Source organism: Orcinus orca, chromosome 12, assembly GCF_937001465.1.
Source record: "Orcinus orca chromosome 12, mOrcOrc1.1, whole genome shotgun sequence".
Lineage (NCBI taxonomy): Eukaryota > Metazoa > Chordata > Mammalia > Artiodactyla > Delphinidae > Orcinus > Orcinus orca.
Window position 1 is genome coordinate 54,339,923 of NC_064570.1, and position 21,437 is coordinate 54,361,359.

Here is a 21,437-nt window from a genome sequence, read left to right on the forward strand (position 1 = left end):
TGAGTCTTTCCTTTTATTCCGTTTTGTTTTTTGGATTCCACATATAAGTGAGATCACGTGTATTTGTCTTTGTCTGATTTATTTCACTTAGCATAATACCCTTTAGATTCATCCGTGTTGTCTCAAATGGCAAGATTTTCTTTTTTTATGTTTGAGTAATATTCAATTGTACACATATATTCCATCTATTTTATCTGCTTGTCTATCAGTGGACACTTAGGTGCTTTCATATTTTGACTATTGTAAATCGTGCTGCAATGAACATTGGAGGGCATATATCTTTTCAAAGTTTAGTGGTTCTGTTTTCTGCAGGTAAACACCCAGAAGAGAGATGGCTGGACCCACTGGCAGTTGTTTTTCTTAATTTTTTGAGGAACCTCCATACTGTTTTCCAAAGAGGTTACACCAATTTACATTCCCGCCAACAGTGCGTGAGGTTTCCTTTTTCTCCACATTCTTGACGCTTATTTGTCTTTTTGATATAGCCATTCTGACAAGTGTGAAGTGATATCTCCTTGTGATTTTGATGGCATTTCCATGATAGTGATGTTGAACATTTTTTCATGTGTTTTCTGGTAGTTTTTGTACTTTGTCTCCATTCCTTTCCTCTTTTCTTACTGTCTTCCATTGTGATTTGATGACTGTTTTTAGTGTTATGTTTGAATTCCTTTCTCTTTATTTTTTGTTTTTTTATTGTAGGTTTTGGGGGTTCAGTTACCATGAGGTTCCTAAATAATAACCTATATGTGTAGCTACCTATTTTAAGTGATCTCTTAAGCTTGAACACATTCTCACAGCCCTGCATTTTTACCACCTCATGTTTTAGGTTTTTGATGTCATGTTTTACACCCTTTTATTCTGTGTATCCCTTAACTACTTTTTGTAGATATAGATGATCTTACTACTTTTGTCTTTTCATCTTCCTGCCAGCCTCCCAAGTGGTTGATCCACTACCTTTACTCTATGTTTGCCTTTACCAGTGAGATTTTTCCTTTCATAATTTTCACGTTTCTAGTTGTGGCCTTTTCTTTTCCACTTAGGAAAGTCCTTTTAAGATTTCTTGTAAGGCCTATTTAGTGGTACTAAACTATTTTAGCTTTTGCTTGTCCGTAAAACTCTTTTATCTCTCTTTCAATTCTGAATGATAACCTTCCTGTGTAGAGTATTTTGGGGTGGTTTTTTTCGCTTTCATCACTTTCATGCCACTCCCTTCTGGCCTGTAGAGTTTCTGCGGAAAAGTCAGCTGACAGTCTTATGGGAGTTCCCTTGTGAGAAACCCATTTCTTTTCTCTTGCTGCTTTTAAGATTCTCTATCTTTAATTTCTGCCATTTTAATTACAGTGTATCTTGGGTGTCAAACTCTTTGGGTTGATCTTGTTTTGGATCCTCTGTGCTTCCTGTACCTGGACATCTGTTTCCTTCCCCAGGTTAGGAAAGTTTTCAGCTATCATTGCTTCAAATAAGTTCTCTGCCCCCTTTTCCTTTCTCTTCTCGTTCTGGTGCCCCTATCATGTGAATCTTAATACACTTGATGTTGTTCAAGAAGTCTCTTAAACTGTCGTCATTTTTAAAAATTCTTCTTCTTTCTTCAGTTCAGCTTCAGTGATTTCCACTACTCTGTGTTACAGTTTGCTGATCCATTCCTTTGTATCATCTAATCTACTGCTGATTCCTTCTAGTATGTTTTTGATCTCAGTTATTGTATTCTTCAGCTCTGTTTGGTTCTTCTTTATAGTATCTAATTCTTTGTTCAACTTCTCACTGTGTTCTTCCATTCTTCTGCTAAGTTAACAGCATCGTTATGGTCATGACATTGAATTCTTTGTTGCGTAGATTTCTTATCTCCACTTAGTTCTTTTTCTGAGGCTCAGTCTTGTTCCTTCATTTGGAACGTATTCCTTTGTCTTATTATTTTGCCTAAATCTTTGTGCTTATTTCTATGTATTAGGCTTATTTGTATGTATTATAGAATGTGGGACACAGCCTTGTGTAGGTGATGTCCAAGGAGGCTTAACAGCACACTTCCCTCTGGTCACCAGAGGTATATGTTCTAGGAGCACCCCCATATGGGTCACACGTGATTTCTGTTATGGTAGGTTCACTAATGTGGGCACGCTAGTAGGCAGGGCTTGCCCCTGGTCTGGCTGGCTGACACAGTCTGATCTTGTGGGCAGGGCTGGGTCCCAGTGCAGCTGGTTGACTGCCCCAAGGGCTCCTGGGTCTTGTCCCACTGGTGGGCAGGCCCAGGTTCTGGTATGGCATGCTGCATGGCCCAGGGGCTCTCAGGGCTGTTGCAGCCCCACTGGTCGGCAAGGTTGGGTCCTACCATGGTCTGCTGCATGTCCCAAGGGATCCCAGGGCTTGTGCCAGCCCACTAGTGGTTGGGGCCATGTCCCACAGTGGCCTGCTGTTGGCCTGAGGGAACCAGGGCTGGTGGTGGCTTGCTGGTGGTTGGGTAAGCCCCAGGTGCCGATAGGCTAGAGGGAGGACTCCCAAAATGGTACTTGCAAGCCCCAGCGTCCTCATGGTAGAACAAATTCCCCAGAATGGTTGCTGCCAGTTCCATGTCCTCAGGGGGATTCCCAGTTTCCTCTTGCCTGTCCAGGAGGCTCTGCAAAATCAGCAAGTGGGTCTGACCCAGGCTTCTTTCAAATTACTGCCTCTGGGCTGGGACTGGAGCGTGTAAGATTTTGCGTGAGCCCTTTGAGAGCGGGATCTCAGTTTTCTACAGCCATCTGGCTCTCCCATAAGTAAGCCCTGCTGGCCTTCAAAGCCAGACATTCTGTGGGGCTCATCTTCTTGGTGTGGGACCATCCTCTTCCCGGGCTGGGGAGCCTGATGCGGGGCTCAGAGTTCTTGCTCCTTTGAGAGAACCTCTGCAGTTGTAATTATCCTCCTGTTTGTGGGTCACCTACCCAGGAGTGTGGGTCTTGACTATAATTGTATCTCTGCCTATCTCTTTGTGGTTCCTTCTTTTACCTTTGGTTGTGCAAGATATTTTTTGCTAGTCTTCATGTCATTCTCGTAGATAGTTGCTGTGTAAGTAATTGTAATTTTGGTGTGCTCATGGGAGGGGGCGAGCTCAGGGTCTTCCTATTCTGACACCTGGCCACACCTCTTACCTGTTATGGTTTTTAATGTTGTATGCTGTTGTTTAATTTTTTACTGAAAATTTTCCATAGAGGTTATGGGCTGTTAGCCAAAAGCTATTGAAACTCTATGCCCTGTTTTTATGTTTATTGCAAAAAATGTATCATATGCTTTCTAAAATACTGTTTTCATTTCTAAATCTTTCAGCAAAGTGCGTTCTTCTGTATTTTCAGCACATTATCTCCCTCTTTTGTTTTTGAGAATTTTATCACGGGCCCCATGATGTTTTTCTCTCTTCTCTCATCTTTTAATGAGAGGAGGTCAATCCAGGCCTTAGACTTCCCCAGGAGCAGTGCCGCTGTGTTCTCCTCCTGCCCCTCACTCTTCTCCTGCATCCTTTTGAGCTCTTTTCTCAGATCTTATGCTGACGCCCACTGATGTGCACAGAGTGCATCGACAAGGCTGAGGACGGAGTTTCTTTCTTGCTCTTCGGTTCTCTGATTACGCTGGGGTGAATGGGTCACTGGAAAACTTGATGCAGGCTGTGCTGGCTCTGTGGACAGAAGGTGTGCAAAACCCCCGAAAGTTCACAGTCCCTAATGCCTTTGCATTCTCCAGCCTTTCCTAACTATTTAGCTCACCTCTCAGTGTGCAGTGTGCATTTTTTCTGTCTGATGTGGCTTCTTTATCTGTAGCAATACTGAGATAAAATCCTGGAGTTGTCATAGATGAAACGGTAACTAATTAGAAAGAGGATCTTGAAACAGCTCTAATCACCCCACAGAGCAGCTCCTCTGTGCAGTATATCTAACATCATCCTGAGTGAAGGTGTCTAGCCAGGGAGGGGAGAAATCACTGACAGTTTTCATGTCTAGATTCATGATCCTGCCTCATAACCCATTCATGTACACTTGTATCCGCAGAAGAGCATTGCTAGTTCAAGGCATTTTGAACTTTTTCATTTGTTTCTATATTCCTATTAGATTTTCAATCAGAAAATAGGGATGGGATGAGGGGCAAGTCAGGCAGACTAGATTTCACCATCTTTACCTGAAAGTAGTCTGAAACAGCTTTCACTGTATTTTCATGTTAAGTCACTGTAAAAAAAAATAATAAAGTTAACTCTTTCAGATTTAATTACTGGTAATTTTAGCCACCCTTAATGATTATGACATTTACTAGGAAGTGACTCCTAAAATAACTAACTAAATAAATAACTATCTATATCTATATATATATACACACAAACACACACCCAATATATACACACACACACAACTATTTATTTGAGGCTTTAGAGTTGGAGGCTGTCTCTGTGACGGCCATGAAACAACTCTGAGCGACTCTAGCTCCACCTGGCCTCCATGGAGATTCTTCCACTACCGACTTTAGCGTGACTGAATGATTCTGTCTCCCTGTCTTAGTCACCTTAAGCACCTTACTTAAACTTGATGTGCTTTGGGGTTTGTTTGTTTGATGATTTCCTAGATTTTTCCCCATCTGTAGTATGGGAATGATGATGATACTTCCTGATAAGCTTGGCTCAAGCATTCAGTGCATTAACTTTTAGGACATGTGTCATAGAGAGTAAACTTTCAATAAATATAAGCTTATATTAGTTATTATGCTGCCTGATCGTCCATTCTGTTTAGTTATATATCAGATTGTTTTCCCTAAAAATGTACTAAACATATATTTGACTAATCTTTATTGGGTAAACGTATTTGTTAGATGATTTGATCATGTAAACACCACTGTAAGTGTTTATGACATTAGTTAAGAGCTAATCATGTGGGTCTTTTTGAAAAATTATCGGTGTGGTGGGACTAATTAACTTCCTTGCTCTCTCATAATCATTGTGCCTTTTTCGTACACCTTAATATTGAAATACTTTATTTTACTTGTAAGCTCTCTAAAAGTTAGTACACTTGCATTATGCAAACTATGTTAAATACAGAAAAATGAATATTAGAAGTTTACCTATAACACTTCCGGTTCAAGCCAACAAACCTTTTATATTGTTGTCCTTGAGTGTCGCAGAAACCCTGGGAGTAAAGAAATTTACTTTGCTTGGATTCACAAAAATAATAGGTTGTGAAGCCAGGATTTGTACGCACATATGTTTCTCTCTAAAGCTGATACCATTTTTATTATGCCATGGTGTCTTCCCTTTGATTTAAAAATATAGGCTGACCTTCAGTTACAGTTCTTTCCTGGTTGTCACCTACTTTAGAATGACGTAGAATGGCAAATATACTTCTAGGTTGTTGATTATAAGGTGAGTTATAAAGTATACATATTCACTGTACCCAGGCTGCTTTAAAAGCGCGTCACATTTCCTATTTAACTCGTGATGGTTAGTGTGTATGTGTATGTATGTGTGTAGGAAAGAGACACACGTGCAGATGTGAATGATCAGTTTACACAATGTAACTCATGAAAATTGGCTGAGGATTACTTTCACTGGTCTGGACACCCAAGGAAAGATATGCTGTTGTTTTTTTGGCAGAAGACATAACACCATCCTGTAGTAGTGCTGGGAGGGTCAGGAAGCACAGGAAAGATACAGGGAACTCTAACTGAGTAATGGATCAAGGACTATTACTCCCTCTTCAGTATCTCAGCACAGAATAAAATATAGCGGTGAAAACTCTATCACATATCTGTATCACATAAAATCTTTTACATGAATAATACTAGTATGAACTTGCTTTTGTCTTTTCTTTTAGCAGTGTTTAAGTGGTCATCCGCGAGTCAGTCTTTTTAAAAGAAGTGCTCCAATTTAGCATTTTGGTTAACATCAGTGGCACAAGCTTCTGAAAGAGCATTTGAAAGGTAAGCAGGGAACATTAAGATTCTTTTTTTATGATACCAGTGTGTTAGAAAGTGAGAATTGAAGAGCTCTGGAACATGTGGAGATGGCCAGTGGTGAAAGAAGGAAGACTTGAAAGTCCAATAGTGGATATATCCAGTGATAGCATCTGCTCCAGAACTGTAATGAAAACAACTATTGATTGAGTTTGTACTAGGCTGCTTCCACTGTTCTAGGTGCTTCCCATACATTATCTTTAACATTTCATCCTCAAAAACAATCTCATAAGTAAATATTATTTCCTCTCTATTTTTTTTCTTTCTGTTGATAATTGGCTAACCAGACAAGTGAAGTTTGATTTAATTAAGATGAAAATCAGGTCCACCATAATACAGGCATCCATAACACATTAGCTTTTTAATGTTTTTAGAGAATGAATGTAAGTCTTTGACTCAAACCCGAAAACACCTCTTGCCCACTCTGTGAGTTTCGTTCCTTTTAAATCAAGTTTAGATTTTAAAATATTGGTGCAAATGTTTATATACAATTTTCAGTTGCATGCAAATCAGTGTTATTTGCCTCTAGATCCAAAATAATTGAATAATACCAATACTAACTACCACCAAAGAGCCAAGTTTTATGGAGACCGTATTATACGCCAGATACAGTAGTAAACGCTTCACATTTTTTATTTCACTTAATGCTCATAATGACACTACGGAATTTAGTTTATAGTAATTAAGAAACTTGCCTAAAGTCATAGATCTGTGAAGTGTTTCTATTTGTGCTTAATTTTTCACATGATTATTCAGCACTACTGGAATTATGTATGCCAAAATAATTATGATGTTTCCAATAAACCAAAAATACAGATTCTGAAATCCTATCATAAATCATGGTACCATTTGCTCTGAACATAAGACATTATTCAGTTTCATCTAATTTTAATATACATCCACATTTATGTTTTTCATTGTTCAAGTGCCAATTTGTTATTTTATTCTCTGACTTATGAGCACTCCTTTATGGATACTTTCATCTGGATTCAGTCATTGTCTTCTGTTTCTCTCAGTATTGCAGGCTTGGGACACTCATCTGTGATTGTATTTTAAACTGTCACACATAGAAGACTCCCACTTCTACCCCTGCTTTTAATCTCATTTTGGAGCATCTTTGACTCTTATTTATTGTCAGACCACCCAGGTCTGACAGCTAACCTGATGTACTCTGAAATAATAACTTCCCCCAAGGAGCTTTTCTGTTCAACTCTCCGTTCCTACTATTTACACTACCCTCTTCTCCCCATCTTTCAGTAAACCTCTGTCTAGAATGCATGTCTTGTTTCTCTTCCTACCAAGAATGAGGGCTTTTTCCAATTAATTTATGTATCCATGAGTTCATATATCCACGAGATGGGTTTTAGCATCTCTTATATACCTATTTTATATATCAATAGTTTAAGGACAAAATAACCTTGTTCACATAAAATTGGTGGGTGAAAAGAGAATAGTCTTGGTATAATAATATCACTAAATTCTTGGAACTCCTTCTGAGTTATATCTCCCAAATTACATAATCATACATAAAAATTTTTTGATGTTTTAACACCTTGTAATTTGAATAGTTTTCTGTCCATTTTGCTGAACACACAGATTTAGAAACACTTAAATAATAAAAGAGTTTTATTAAAAATGCGTTAGGATCTATTACTTTCTCCATTTCAAAAAAGTAGATCCAAGAACTTTTACCAAGGCTTAACAAAATATTATTAATTTTACCTATTATTCTTTCATTTAGAGGCAGCTTATCTTACACAGAAAGGGTTGGAAAACGTTTGTATCTTGCATTTACATAGTATGTTTTCATCAAAACTGCAGATTTGCCTATCCAGTTTTTGAAAAAGACCTTCCATGTAACCTAATTTGAAATGCTAGTCTCTACTGTTAAATCAATCAGATCAGACTTATTCACTGTTAGGACAAACACCTCTGCATATATTTTTATTCAAAAACTTTAAAACATGTCCCCGTGATATTTATCTGACATCTGAATTCAAAAACTTCATTAGGAGGGCTTCCCTGGTGGCGCAGTGGTTGAGAGTCCGCCTGCCGATGCAGGGGACACGGGTTCGTGCCCCAGTCCGGGAAGATCCCACATGCCGCGGAGCTGCTGGGCCCGTGAGCCATGGCCGCTGAGCCTGCGCGTCCGGAGCCTGTGCTCCGCAACAGGAGAGGCCACAGCAGTGAGAGGCCCGTGTACCAAAAAAACCCAAAAAACAAACAAAAAAACAAACTTCATTAGGTAGGTAGTTAGATAGATAGAAAGAAAGAAAGAAAAAAACAGTCTTTTCATGAACTTTATTGAGGTATGTTTTACATATATGAGATTAATCCATTTCAAGTGTATGATTCATTGACTTTTAACGTCTACCAAATGGCACAACCATTATGATAAATAAGTTTGAGAACATTTTCACACCTTCCCCAATAATATGCCTCATACCGATTTATAGTTCCTACCCTAACCAATTCATGGACATTTAGGTCGTTTCCAGTTTGGGGCTATTACGGATAGTGCTGCTCTGAACCTTACGTGTAACCTAATTTGTGTGCAAATGTGTGCGTGGGCATATGTTTTCATTTATCTTGGATTTAATTTTACTTAAACCTAGGAGTAAAATTTCTAGGATTGTCTGATAGTTTTAAGTTGAATTTTTGAGAGCTGCCAACGGTTTTCCAATGCGACTGCACCAGTTTACATTCCTACCAACAATTTATTCCATTACTCCACATGCTTGCCAACGTTTGGTATTGTCGGTCTTATTTATTGTAGCCCTTCTAGGAGGTATGAAATGCTATCCCATTTTGGTTTTCATTTGCATTTCCCTGATGACTAATGATGTTGAGCATCTTTTCATGTGCTTGTTAGCCATTTGTATATCTTCTTTTGTAAATGTTCATATTTGTTGCCCATTTTTATTGGGCTGTTTTGTTGTTATTATTATTGAGTCATAATAGTTCTTTATAAAGTCTGGATATGTCTTTTATAAGATATGTGCTTTGCAAATATTTTTTCTCTGTATCATATTGGGCCCCATATTCATTTGCTTTATTTGTAAGTTGTGAGGCCTACTATAGTATAAATTGTATAATTGAAGACTTAAAAAAAAAAACCTATCTGTATATCTTGAACAATTATCATAGCTGTGGAATGTCTTACAATGCAAATATAAACGTTTTTGCATTGGTCTCCTGTCACGCCTACCTATTTTATTTTACCCTAAACATACGTGAGTTGACATACGCAGTTGCAAACTAAGGAGTATTTCGTAGGGAAGTGCTTGACATTTAGAGCCTCAACACTTATTATTTGCATGTGAATAGACTTGTTTGCTTCTTAGTTTGTCAGCATGAGGTGTGCAATTATGGCTTAAGAAACAAAATTTGAAAAGTTGCTTTCTTGTTTCATGTTGCTTAACAGGAATATAGTTTAATGTTCCACCAGCTGTTAGCTACACTGTTCTCTTTTTAAGGGTACCCCTAAACAAGCAGTGGGGAGGAGATAGAAAATGGTTCAAACGTCCATGAAGCATTCACTGTCACTGCAACTGCTTATCCATTTCTTTCCTAAAAGTATATGTTTATAATATGGCAATCTTCCTCCTAATACAAAATGCATTAGCTTTTTTTTTTCTTTTTGTGTACTCTGCTTGGAATTTGTATAGTGTTTAATATGCATTAATTTTAGTTTTCATTTTTGTTAAGGTAACATAAAAAGTAAAACTGCAAATGTGACTTTTTTAAAATTAGCTTTAACGTGTTAAATATAATCTAATTAAAATTATCCTTAGTGTTGAATCTCAGATTCAGGTAGTTTGGTATTGAATAAGATGCCAAAAACAAACTTAGGGTGGTATAATGTTACCTTTAATTTAACATTTTTTCTTTCTATTTAGAAAAGTATATGCATAACATTAAAATGAACAGTAATATCATAGCCTTTCAGAACACGAAGAAAAAAGTTTTCCTATCAAAGTAGAAGCTAGCTACTCTATAAACAATGTGTTATAACTACAATTCCTAGAACAAGAGTGTTTATGAAAATGGAGAATTAGTTCTCACCTTTTTATATGGTGACAAAGACTCTCTCCTTGACCATAATCTGGTCAGGCCTCTTGTTTCTAGTAAGCCCTCTTCTTGTCTAGGCCTTAACCTTGGCCTATAAGAACTGCAGACTCAGAACAAGCAATTTCATCCCCCATGCCCCCCCCCAAATTGCTACTATCAGCTTTAGCACTTTTAATCGCCCTTCATTATCTCCAGCCAAGCCACCACTGACTACTCCCTGGATCACTGCAACAGCCTCTTAATCATTCTCCTTGCACAATGGCCCTTTCCATGGATTCGCAAAACAGTAGCCAAAGTCGTAAGTCACATTATGTCTCTTTTTGGCTTAAAACCCACTGTAACTCCCTATCTTATAAGTAAAATCCAAAGTCCTTAAAAGGAAATAGAAACCCCTACAAGATCTGCTCCCTCCAGTGCATAGTAGTGGTCTCTCTGACTTTATCTCATTACCTGATTTATCACACACTCACTTGTTCTCCTGACTTTTTCCACACTGTCCACTTTGGTTGTCTTCTTTCCTCCTTCCTTCCCTTCCCGCCTTTTTCTGTCTGTCTCTCTGACTGCCTTCCTTCCTTCCTTCCGTCCTTCCTTCTTCTTTCTTTCTTTCTTCCTTCTTTCCTTCCTTCCTTTCATTTTCTTTGCTTTCTTTCTCTCTTTCTTTTCTTCTCTTCTCTTTTCTTTTCCCTTCCTTCCTTCCTCCCTCCCTCCCTCCCTCCCTCCTCCTTCCCTCCCTCCCTTCTTTTTTCCTTTTTTTCTTTCATTTTCTTTTCTTAGACCAGTTTTAGGTTCACAGCAAAATTGAAGGCAAGGTACAGAGAATTCCGTATACTCCCTGCCCACACTCGCATAGCCATTATCAACACCCCGCAGCACAGTGGTACCTTTGTTATTCTTGATGAACTTACATTGACACAGTATTATCACCCAAACTCCATAGTTTATCTTAGGCTTCTGTCTTATTTTAATATTTTATGTGTTTGAATAAAGTATAATGACACGTATCCATCATAAGAGTATTGTCTGCCTAAAAATCCAACAGAGTACTGTCTGTTTTGTCTGTTCATCCTAATCCCTGCCCCACCCCCCCACAATCCCCACAACCACTGAATTTTCTCCAATCCCCATAGTTCTGCCTTTTCCGGAATGTGATGCAGTTGGAATCTCACATTAGGTAGCCTTTTCAGATTGGCTTCTTTCACTTATTAATATGTGTTTAACATTCCTCCATGTCTTCATGGCTTGTAGCTCATTTATTTTTAGCATTGAGTAATAAATATCCAACTGTCTGGATATACCCCATTTTATTTGTCCATTCACCTGCTGAAGGATATCTTGGTTGCTTCCAAGTTTTGGCAATTATAAACAAAGCTAATGGAGACATCCATGTGCGGGTTTTTGTGTGGACATAAGTTTTCAACTACTTTGGGAAATACCACGTAGTGTGACTGCTGGATCATATGGTAAGAGTATGTTTGTTTTCTTAAGAAGTGACCAAAGTGTCTCCTGAAGTGGCTGTACCATTTATCATTCCCATCAGAAATGAGGGAGAATTCTTGTTGCTCCACATTCTCATCAGCATCCAGTGTTGTCAGTGTTCCAGATTTGGGCCATTCTAATATGTGTGTAGTAATATCTTATTGTTTTAATTTGTATTTCTCTGATGACATATGTGGAGCATCTTTTTATATGCTTATTTGCCATGTGTATATCTTCTTTGGTGATATATTTGTTAAGGTCTTTGGCCTATTTTTAAATTGGATTTATTTTATTTTATTTTTAAGGGTTCCTTTTATATTTTTGGATTATAGTCCTTTATCAGATGTATCTTTGGCAAATATTTTTGCCCAGTTTATAGCTATTCTTTTCATTCTCTTGACATTATCATTCACAGAGAGGAAGTTTTAAAAATATTTTTTTAATGTCAAGCTTATCAATTACTTCTTTCATGGATTATGTCTTTGTTGTTGTATCTGAACAGTCTTTGCAATACACAAGGTCATCTGGGATTTCTCCTATGTTATCTCTAAGAGTTTTATAGGTTTTCACTTTAAATTTAGGTGTGTGGTCAATTTGGTGTTAATTTTTGTGAGGGTTGTAAGGTCTGTTCTAGAATTTTTTCTTTTTTGGCAAGTGAATGTCCAGTTTTTCCAGCACCACTGTTGAAAAGACTATTTTTTTCCCCTCCATTGTGTTGCCTTTTCTAAAGCTCTGTTGAGTGTATTTGTTTGGGTCTATTTCTGGGCTGTCTGTTCTGTTCCACTGATCTATATGTCTGTCTTTTCACCAGTACCACACTGTTTTGATTACTGTAGGTTTGTAGTATGTCTTGAACTCAGGTAGTGTCAGTCCTCCAATTTTTTTCTTCTCCTTCAATATAAAGTTGCTTAGTCTGGTTCTTTTGCCTTTACATATAACATTTCAAATCAGTTTGTCAATATCCACAAAGTAACTTGCTGGGATTGAATTGAGTTAAAGATCATTTTGGGAAGAACTTACATTTTGACAGTATTGAGTCTTCTATTAACTGGAATATCTCCCCACTTATTTAATTCTTTTCAAAATTTCTTTCATCAGAGTTTTGTAGCTTTCCTCATATAGATCTTGTGTGTATTTTGTTAGATCTATACCTAAGTATTTCTTTTTGTAGGTTCTAATGTAAATGGTATTATGCTTTTAATTTCAAATTTCACTTGCTCATTGCTGACATATAGGAAAGTGATTGACTTTTGTATATTAACCTTGTATCCTAGAAACTTGCTGTAATTACTTACTAGTTCCAGGAGTGCTTTTATTGATTTTTCAGATTTTCTACATAGATCATCATGCCATCTGTGAAAAAAAGACCGTTCTATTTTTTCATTCTTAATTTATATACATTTTCTTTTATTTTCTTGTCTTATTGCATTGGCTTGAATCTCCAGTATGATTTTGAAAAGGAGTGGTGAGAGGAGCATCCTTGCCTTGTACCTGATCTTAGTGAGAAAGCTTCAAATTTATTACCATTAAGTACAATGTTAGTAGGAGGTATTTTAGAGATGTTCTTCATTAATTTGCAAAAATTCACCTCTATTCCTAGTCCACTGAGAGTTTTTACCATACATGGGTGTTGGATTTTGTCAAATACTTTTTCTACATTTATTGATATAATTAAGTGATTTTTCTTTTCTAGGTTTTTGATGTGATGGATTACCTTAACTTGTTTCAAATATTGAACCAGCCTTGCATATCTAGGGTAAATTCCACTTTATCATGGTGTATAATGCTTTTTATACACTGAATTTGATTTGCTGATATTTTGTTGAGGACTTTTGGATCTGTGTTCATGAGGTATATTTGTCTGTAGTTTCCTTTCCTTGTCATGTCTTTATCTTTGGTTTAGGGCAGTGCTGGTCTCATAAAATGAGTTAAGAAGCATTCCCTCTGCTTCTATCCTCTGGAAGAGATTGTAGAGAATTGCTCTAATTTCTTCCTAAATGTATGGTAGAATTCACCAGTAAATTCACCACTTGGGCATGGTGCGTTTTGTTTTGGAAGGTTATTAATTATTGACTTAATATCTTTAATAGATATAAACGTATTCATATTATCTTTTTTTTTTTTTTTTTTTTGGTGGTACGCGGGCCTCTCACTGTTGTGCCTCTCCTGTTGCAGAGCACAGGCTCCAGACGCGCAGGCCCAGCAGCCATGGCCACGGGCCCAGCCGCCCCGCGGCACGTGGGATCCTCCTGGACCGGGGCACGAACCCGCATCCCCTGCATTGGCAGGCGGACTCTCAACCACTGCACCACCAGGGAAGCCCCATATTATCTATTTTTATGTGTAAGTTTTGATAGGTTGTGGCTTTCAAGGAATTGGTCCATTTCATATATTTTTATTTTTATTTTTATTTTTTTTTATTTTTTTGCGGTACGTGGGCCTCTCACTGTTGTGGCCTCTCCCGTTGCGGAGCACAGGCTCCAGACGCGCAGGCTCAGCGGCCATGGCTCACGGTCCTAGCTGCTCCGCGGCATGTGGGATCTTCCTGGACCGGGGCACGAACCCGTGTCCCCTGCATCGGCAGGCGGACTCTCAACCACTGCGCCACCAGGGAAGCCCCCATATATTTTTTAAAAAAATTGTGGACATAGAGTTGTTCATGATATTCCTTTATTATCATTTAAATGTATTCCTTTATTATCATTTAAATGTCAGTAGAATCTGTAGTGTTGTCCACTCTTTCATTTTTGATATCATAATTTGTGTCATCTTTTTTCTTAGACTTGATACTTTTCAATTTTATTGATCATTTTTAAGAGACAGCTTTTTATTTCATTGAATTTCTCTATTGATTTCCTCTTTCAATATCAATGATTTCTACTCTCCTGCATTATTTCTCCTCTTTTCTTCAGGTACTTGGGATTTAATTTGCATTTCTTTTCTAGTTTCCTAAGGTGGAAGCTAAGACTGTTTATTTTAGTTCTTTCTATTTTTCTAATATCTGCATTCAGTGATGTAAATTTTCCTTAAAGCACTGCTTTTGCAGCATCCTAGAAATTTTGAGAACGTGTGTTTTCATTTTCATTTAGTTCAGAAGACTTTAAAATTTTTCTTGAGATTTCTTCTTTGACCTATATGTTATTTAGAAGTGTGTTGATTCTTCTCCATAGTTTTGGTTTTTTTCCAGTTTCCTTTCTGTAACTCAAATATAGTTTAATTCCATTTTCATCTGAGAACAGGCATTATATGATTTCTATTCTTTTTAAATTGTTTTACAGCACAGCATGTAGTTTATCTCGGTGAATGTTTCATGTGAACTTGAGAAAAATATATATTTTGCTATTGTCAAGGAGGTTGTCCATAGATGTCAGTAATATCCAGTTGATTGATGGTGTTGTTGAGTTCATTTATATCCTTATGGATTTTTTGCCTGGTGGATTTGTCCAGTTCTGATAGGTGTTAAAGTCTCTAACTATGATAGTGGATTCATCTATTTCTCTTTTTACTTTTAACAGTTTTTGCGATACACTATTTGCCTCAGAGAGCTCTACTGTTTAGGTACATACACATAAGAATTGTTATATGTTCTTAGAGAATTTCCCCCTTTATCACTATGTTCTTCTGCATCCTTGATAATTTTGCTTTATCCCTGGTGACTTGCTTTGCCGTCTGCTCTCTCTGATATTAACATAGCTATTCCAGCTTTCTTTGAATTAGTGTTAGAATGGTATATTTTTCTCCATACATTTACTTTAATTTATATATACCTATGTGTTTATAGTAGGTTTCTTGTAGATATATAGTTGGGTTGTGTTTTTTGACCCATTTGGACAATCTCTGTCTTTTAATTGATGTATTTAGACCATTGATACTCATAGTGCTTATTGGTATAATTGGATTAATATATACCATATTGTTACTGTTTTCTATTTAGTGCCCTGGTTTATTGTTCCTATTTTAGTCTTCCATTCTTTTTCTGCCTTTCGTGGTTTGAATTGAGCAATCTTTATTAAATTATAGTTGATGTATAACATTGTATTAGTTTCAGGTGTACAAATAATCTTTTGATATTTGTAATATTGCAAAATGATCACCACACCAGAGTTAACATTAATTAACATCCATCACCAGAGTTAGAAGAATATTTTTCTTGTAGTGAGAACTTTTAAGGTATACTCTCTTAGCAACTTTCAAATATACAATGCAGTGTTTTAAACTGTAGTCATTGTGTTCTACATTATATCCAAATGATTTATTTCTTTTACAACTGGAAGTTTGTAACTTTTGACCCCTTTCACCCATTTTGCTCACCTCCTCCCCCTACCTTTAGCAACCCCAACCTGTTCTTGTCTGTGAGCTTGGGTTATGTTTTTATTTTAAGATTTTACATATAAGTGAGATATGTTTTTGTCTTTTTCTGACTTATTTCACTTAGCACAGTGCCCTCAAGATCCATCTATGTTGTCTCAAATGGCAAGATTTCTTCCTTTATGTGGCTGAATAATATTCCATTGTATATATACACCACATTTTCTTTATCCATTCATCCATCAATTGGACACTTATCTTTTTCCATATCTTGGCTATTGTAAATAATGCTGCCATAAACATGGGGTATATATATCTTTTTCAAGTTAGTATTTTTGTGCGTACTTATATGAAGATAAGTAACCAGAAGTGGAATTGCTAGATCACATGATAGTTCTGTTATTAATTTTTTGAGGTACTTGCACACTGTTTTCCATAGTGGCTGCACTGATGTACATCCCCAACAAAGGTTCACAAGGGTTCCTTTTTTCCCACATCCTCACCAATACTTGTTATTTCTTGTCCTTTTGATAATAGGCATTCTAACACATGTGAGGTGATATCTCACTGTGGTTTTGATATGCATTCCCCTGATGATTTGTGATGTTATGTACCTTTTCATGTATCCATTGGCCATCTGTATGTCTTCTTTTGAAAAATGTCTGTTCAGATCCTCTGTGCATTTTAAAATCTGACTGTTTAATTGATACTGGGTTGTATAATTTCTTTATATATTTTGGATATTGACATTTATCAGATATATGATTTACGGATATTCCTCCCATTCAGTAGATTGCTTTTTAATTTTGTTGATGGTTTCCTTTGTTGTGCAGAAGCTTTTTAGTTTGATACAGTCCCACTTGTTTACTTTTGCTTTCTCTGCCTTTGCTTTTGGTGTCAAATCCAAAAATGCATTACTGAGACCCATGTCAAGAAGGTTACTCCCTATGTTTTCTTCTAGAAGTTTTATGGTTTCAGATTTTATATTCAAGTCTTTAATCCATTTTGAGTTAGTTTTTGTGTATGGTGCAAGTTAGGGGTCTAGTTTCATATTTTGCATGTGGAGGTTCATATTTCCCATCATTATTTATTGAAGAGATTGTCTTTCACCATTTTATATTCTTGGCTCCTTTGTCGTAAATTAATGAGCCATATATGTTTGTGTTTATTTCTGGGCTTTCTGTTTTGTTCCACTTATCTGTGTGTCTGTTTTCATGCCATATCATACTGTTTTGATTACTAGGACTTTCAATACTATGTTAAATAAAAGTAATGAGAGTGAGCATTCTTGTCTTAATACAAGTATCTTGTCTTAATACTGGCCTTAGAGGAAAAACTTTCAGATTTTCACCATTGAGTATGATTTTAGCTGTGGGTTTGTCATGTTGAGGTACCATCATGCTATATCCACTTTGTTGAGAGTTTTTATCATAAATGAATGTTGAATTTTGTCAAATACTTTCTTTGCATCTATTGAGATGATGATATATATGATTTTTATCCTGACTTTTGTTAATGTGTTTTGTCACATGGATTTATTTGCAAATGTTGAACCATCTCTCACCCTTGGGATAAATCCCACTTGATCATAGTGTATGATTCTTTTAATGTATTGTTGAATTCGGTTTGCTAATATTTTGTTAGGAATTTTTGCATCTATGTTCATCAGGGATATTAGCCTATAATTTTTTTTTCTTTTGGCATCTTTGTCTGGTGTTAATATCAGGGTAATGGTGGCCCTGAAAAATGAGTTTGGAAGTGTTCCCTCCCCTTCTATTTTTGGAAGAGTTTGAGAAGGATTTGTATTAATTCTTCTTCAAATGTTTGGTAGAATTCGTCAGTGAAGCTGTCTGGTCCTGGACTTCAGCTTGTTGTGACCTTTTTGATTACTGATTCAATCTACTTTCCAAAATTGGTCTGCTCAGATTTTCTGTTTCTTCATGATTCAGTCTTGGGAGGTTGTATATTTTTAGGATTTTTTTTTCCATTTCTTCTAAGTTGTCCACATTTTTTTGCATATAATTATTCTTGGTAGTCTCTTATGACTTTGTATTTCTGTGTTATCAGTTGCAACATCTCATCTTTCCCTTCTGATTTTGAGTCCTCTCTTAATTGATCATTTTATATGACTTCATTTTATCTCCTTTCATGGTAAATCAGATTGATTGATTGACTAATTGATTGATTGATTGAATTAGTGGTTGCCTTGGATTTTGCAAAATACATTTACAGCCATTCCAAGGCCATTTCAAAAACACTGCCATTTCATGGTTTGTGTGAGTGCTTTTATTTATTTATTTTTTTGGCGGTACGCGGGCCTCTCACTGTTGTGGCCTCTCCCGTTGCGGAGCACAGGCTCCGGACACACAGGCTCAGCGGCCATGGCTCACGGGCCCAGCCGCTCCGCGGCATGTGGGATCATCCCAGACCGGGGCACAAACCCGTGTCCCCTGTATTGGCAGGTGGACTCTCAACCACTACGCCACCAGGGAAGCCCGTGAGTGCTTTTTAATAACATAATAATCCTAATTCCTCCCTTTTGTCTAGGTATCATTGTTGTCATTCATTTCACTTATACATAAGCATACATAAGTGTGTGTGTGCATGTACATAATACATAATCCAAAATATTTTTGGAATTATTATTTTGAACAAACTGTTGTCTGTTAGAGCAATTAATAATAAGGAAAAAAAGTGTTTATTTTACCTTCACTTATTCCTTCTTTAATGCCCTCTCTTATCTTATGATGATCCAAGTCCAAACTACGTCATTTTGTTTTCTCTAAGGACATCATTTAACATTCCTTGTAAGGCAGGTTTTCTGCCAACAAATTCTCTCAATTTTTATTTGTTTGAAGAAGTCTTTATTTCTTCTTCTTTTTTAAATGATAATTTCACAGATTACAGAGTTCTAGGTTGGTGGTTGTTTCTCTCTTCACTTTAAATAGTTCACTTCACTTTTTTCTTGTTTGTATGGTTTCTGAGTATTTGGATATAATTCTTATCCTTATTCCTCTATAAGGTAAGGTGTTTTTTTCCTCTGGCTTCTTTCAGAAATTTCTTTTTACCTTTGATTTTCTGCAGTTTAGAGGTAGTGTGGCTAGGTAGTTTTTTGTGCCATTTATTCTGCGTGGTGTTCACTGAGCTTTTGTGGAACTGCCATTTGGTGTCTGACATTAATCTGGGAAAATTGTCAGTTGTCTTTTCAAATATTTCATCTGTTCCTTTCTCTCATTGTTCTTCTTCTTTTATTCCCATTATGCACATGTTACACCTTTTGTAGTTGTCCCACATTCCTTGGATATTCTCTTCTGTTTTTCTTATCTTTGTTCCCTTTGCTTTTCAGCTTTTGAGGGTTCTCTTGATATATCCTCTCGCTCAGAAATGCTTTCTTTAGCTATGTCCAGTCTACTAATAATACCATCAAAAGCATTTTTCATTTCTCTGATTGTTGTTTTCTGTAGAAAATCTTTTTGATTCTTTCTTAGAATTTCAATCTCTTTGATTCCACTGCCTCTCTATTCTCACATGCTATCTACTTTATCCATTAGAGCTCTTAATGTATTCATCATAATTGTTTTAAATTCCCAGTCTGATAATTCCAAAATCCCTGCCACGTCCATTTCTGATGCTTGCTCTGTCTCTTCATATTGTGGTTTTCCCTTTTTGTATACTTTTATTATTTTTCTTGATAGTTGGATATGATGTACTGTGTAAAAAGAACTGCTGTAAATAGACCTTTAATAATGTGGTGTTAAGGTGTGGGAGAGGTGAAGTGTTCTGTAGTCTTATGAGTGGGTCTCAGCCATTTTGTGGTTATATGTCTCTGGACTGTAAACCTCACAAGTGCTTCTCAGGTTTATTTTTCTCCTCTCTTCATTGGGACAGAATGGCTAGAGTGGGTTGGAGTTGGACATTTCACTTCTCCCAGGTCAGTTAGACTCTGATATACCCGAGCAGTTTAGACTCTGGTTAACTGGTTTCCCCTGACTGGAGGCCTTTTTAAGAAGAACAGAATGTCCTGATATATTGCAAAATGGTTGCTTTTTCCCTCCTCCTGAAGAAACATAAGGAGATTTTTCTGCAGTATTTACTATGTGAACCTGGTTTTGCTTCTAGAGGTAAATCTCACAGTATTGTGGGGGTCCCCCTATGATCAGGTCACTTTGGAGTTTTGAACTCCCAGATTTGTCCACACTGAGCCTGCAGCAGTTCCTCAGTTACAGTTCAGGCTTTCCTACCCTGCCACTGGTTCCCGAGGTGGTTTCTGATTTCTAGTGTGTCTCTGTTCCAGTAAATCAAGGCTTCCTGTATTCTGCCCCTCTTTCTTTCCCATCTTGGGGGCATCAGTTTGCTCTGTGTCTTCCCTTCTCTTTTGGATCCAAAAGAGTTACTGACTTTTCAGCCTTTTTAGCTTTTTATTTGTTGTTAGGATGGAATGGCTACTTCACATCTCCTCACATGCAGAACTGGAAGTTGTCTTGCTGCGTAAACATAAAGCACACCAAGCATATTCCTCCCTCAAGGACTTTATGCTTCCTCTTCCTCTTTCTGGAATGTGCTTCCTCCAAAAATCTAAATGGCTTGCTACCCCTTGTGCTTCAGATCTTTGTGGAAATATCTCCTAGGTTAGGTCTTCTGTGATCACTCATATTTAAAATCAGTTTCCACTCACTACTCTGCCAATTTAAAGCAAGAATTCTTTCTTGCTTTATTTTTCTCTGGATCACATATGCCATCTAAACTGCTGTTTAGTTACTATAATACTCACTAGGCTCTACTAGGATCAGTGGTCTTTGGCTTTGGATGGATAGTCAAACTCATAACACAGTAGGTTTCTCCAGCACCACGATTATTTAACTTTAAGAAAGGATCAAGGACAGAGAACAATACAGCATGCACAACAACAGCCTAGTGAATTTCTCATGCTTCTCAGGCACAGCTTTCCATATCCACTTTCAGAGCACATATGGTCACAGGAGAAGGGGCTGAGTGGGCATGGGTCAGGGAAGCCATTAGCTTGTGAATCCTTTTATATCTAGCTAGTGGAATATGCCCTCAGGGGTAGGTGACTAGTTCCCATTCTCCACTGAGGCAGTATCTCAAGAGTACTGGCAACTCATTTCACAAAGACATTCTCAACAATAAATCACAAGTAGTTATCCTTATATATAGTCTTTGGTTGAATTCTCAGTTACCTTGGATTTGATATTGTGTCCACCTATGCATTATTTGAGTCAATATTGCAAAAAAAATTAATTACATATCAAATATTCAAGCATCCTTGAAGCCCTAAAAAATATAGGGCTTTCCTTCCACGTTATTTAGGTCTATTGCTGTTTGGTTTATATTCTATTTCCCCTGACATTTCCAAAGTAGCAGTATATGATACTATATGACATGAGCAATGTATGACATTCGTACAAGCTTTACTAACAAAGAACTTTGAACTTAAAACATGCATTCAAACCTTAAGCTGAATCCTGAGTTTAATGTTTTGGTGGATAGATGTTGATTGTCCTAAATATAGATTTTAATTTCTGTTTTCTCATCCCTTTAGTTTTTTCAGTATAAGAATTATGCCATTTCTTATACTCTTTTCATTTTTCTTCTGGATATCAGGC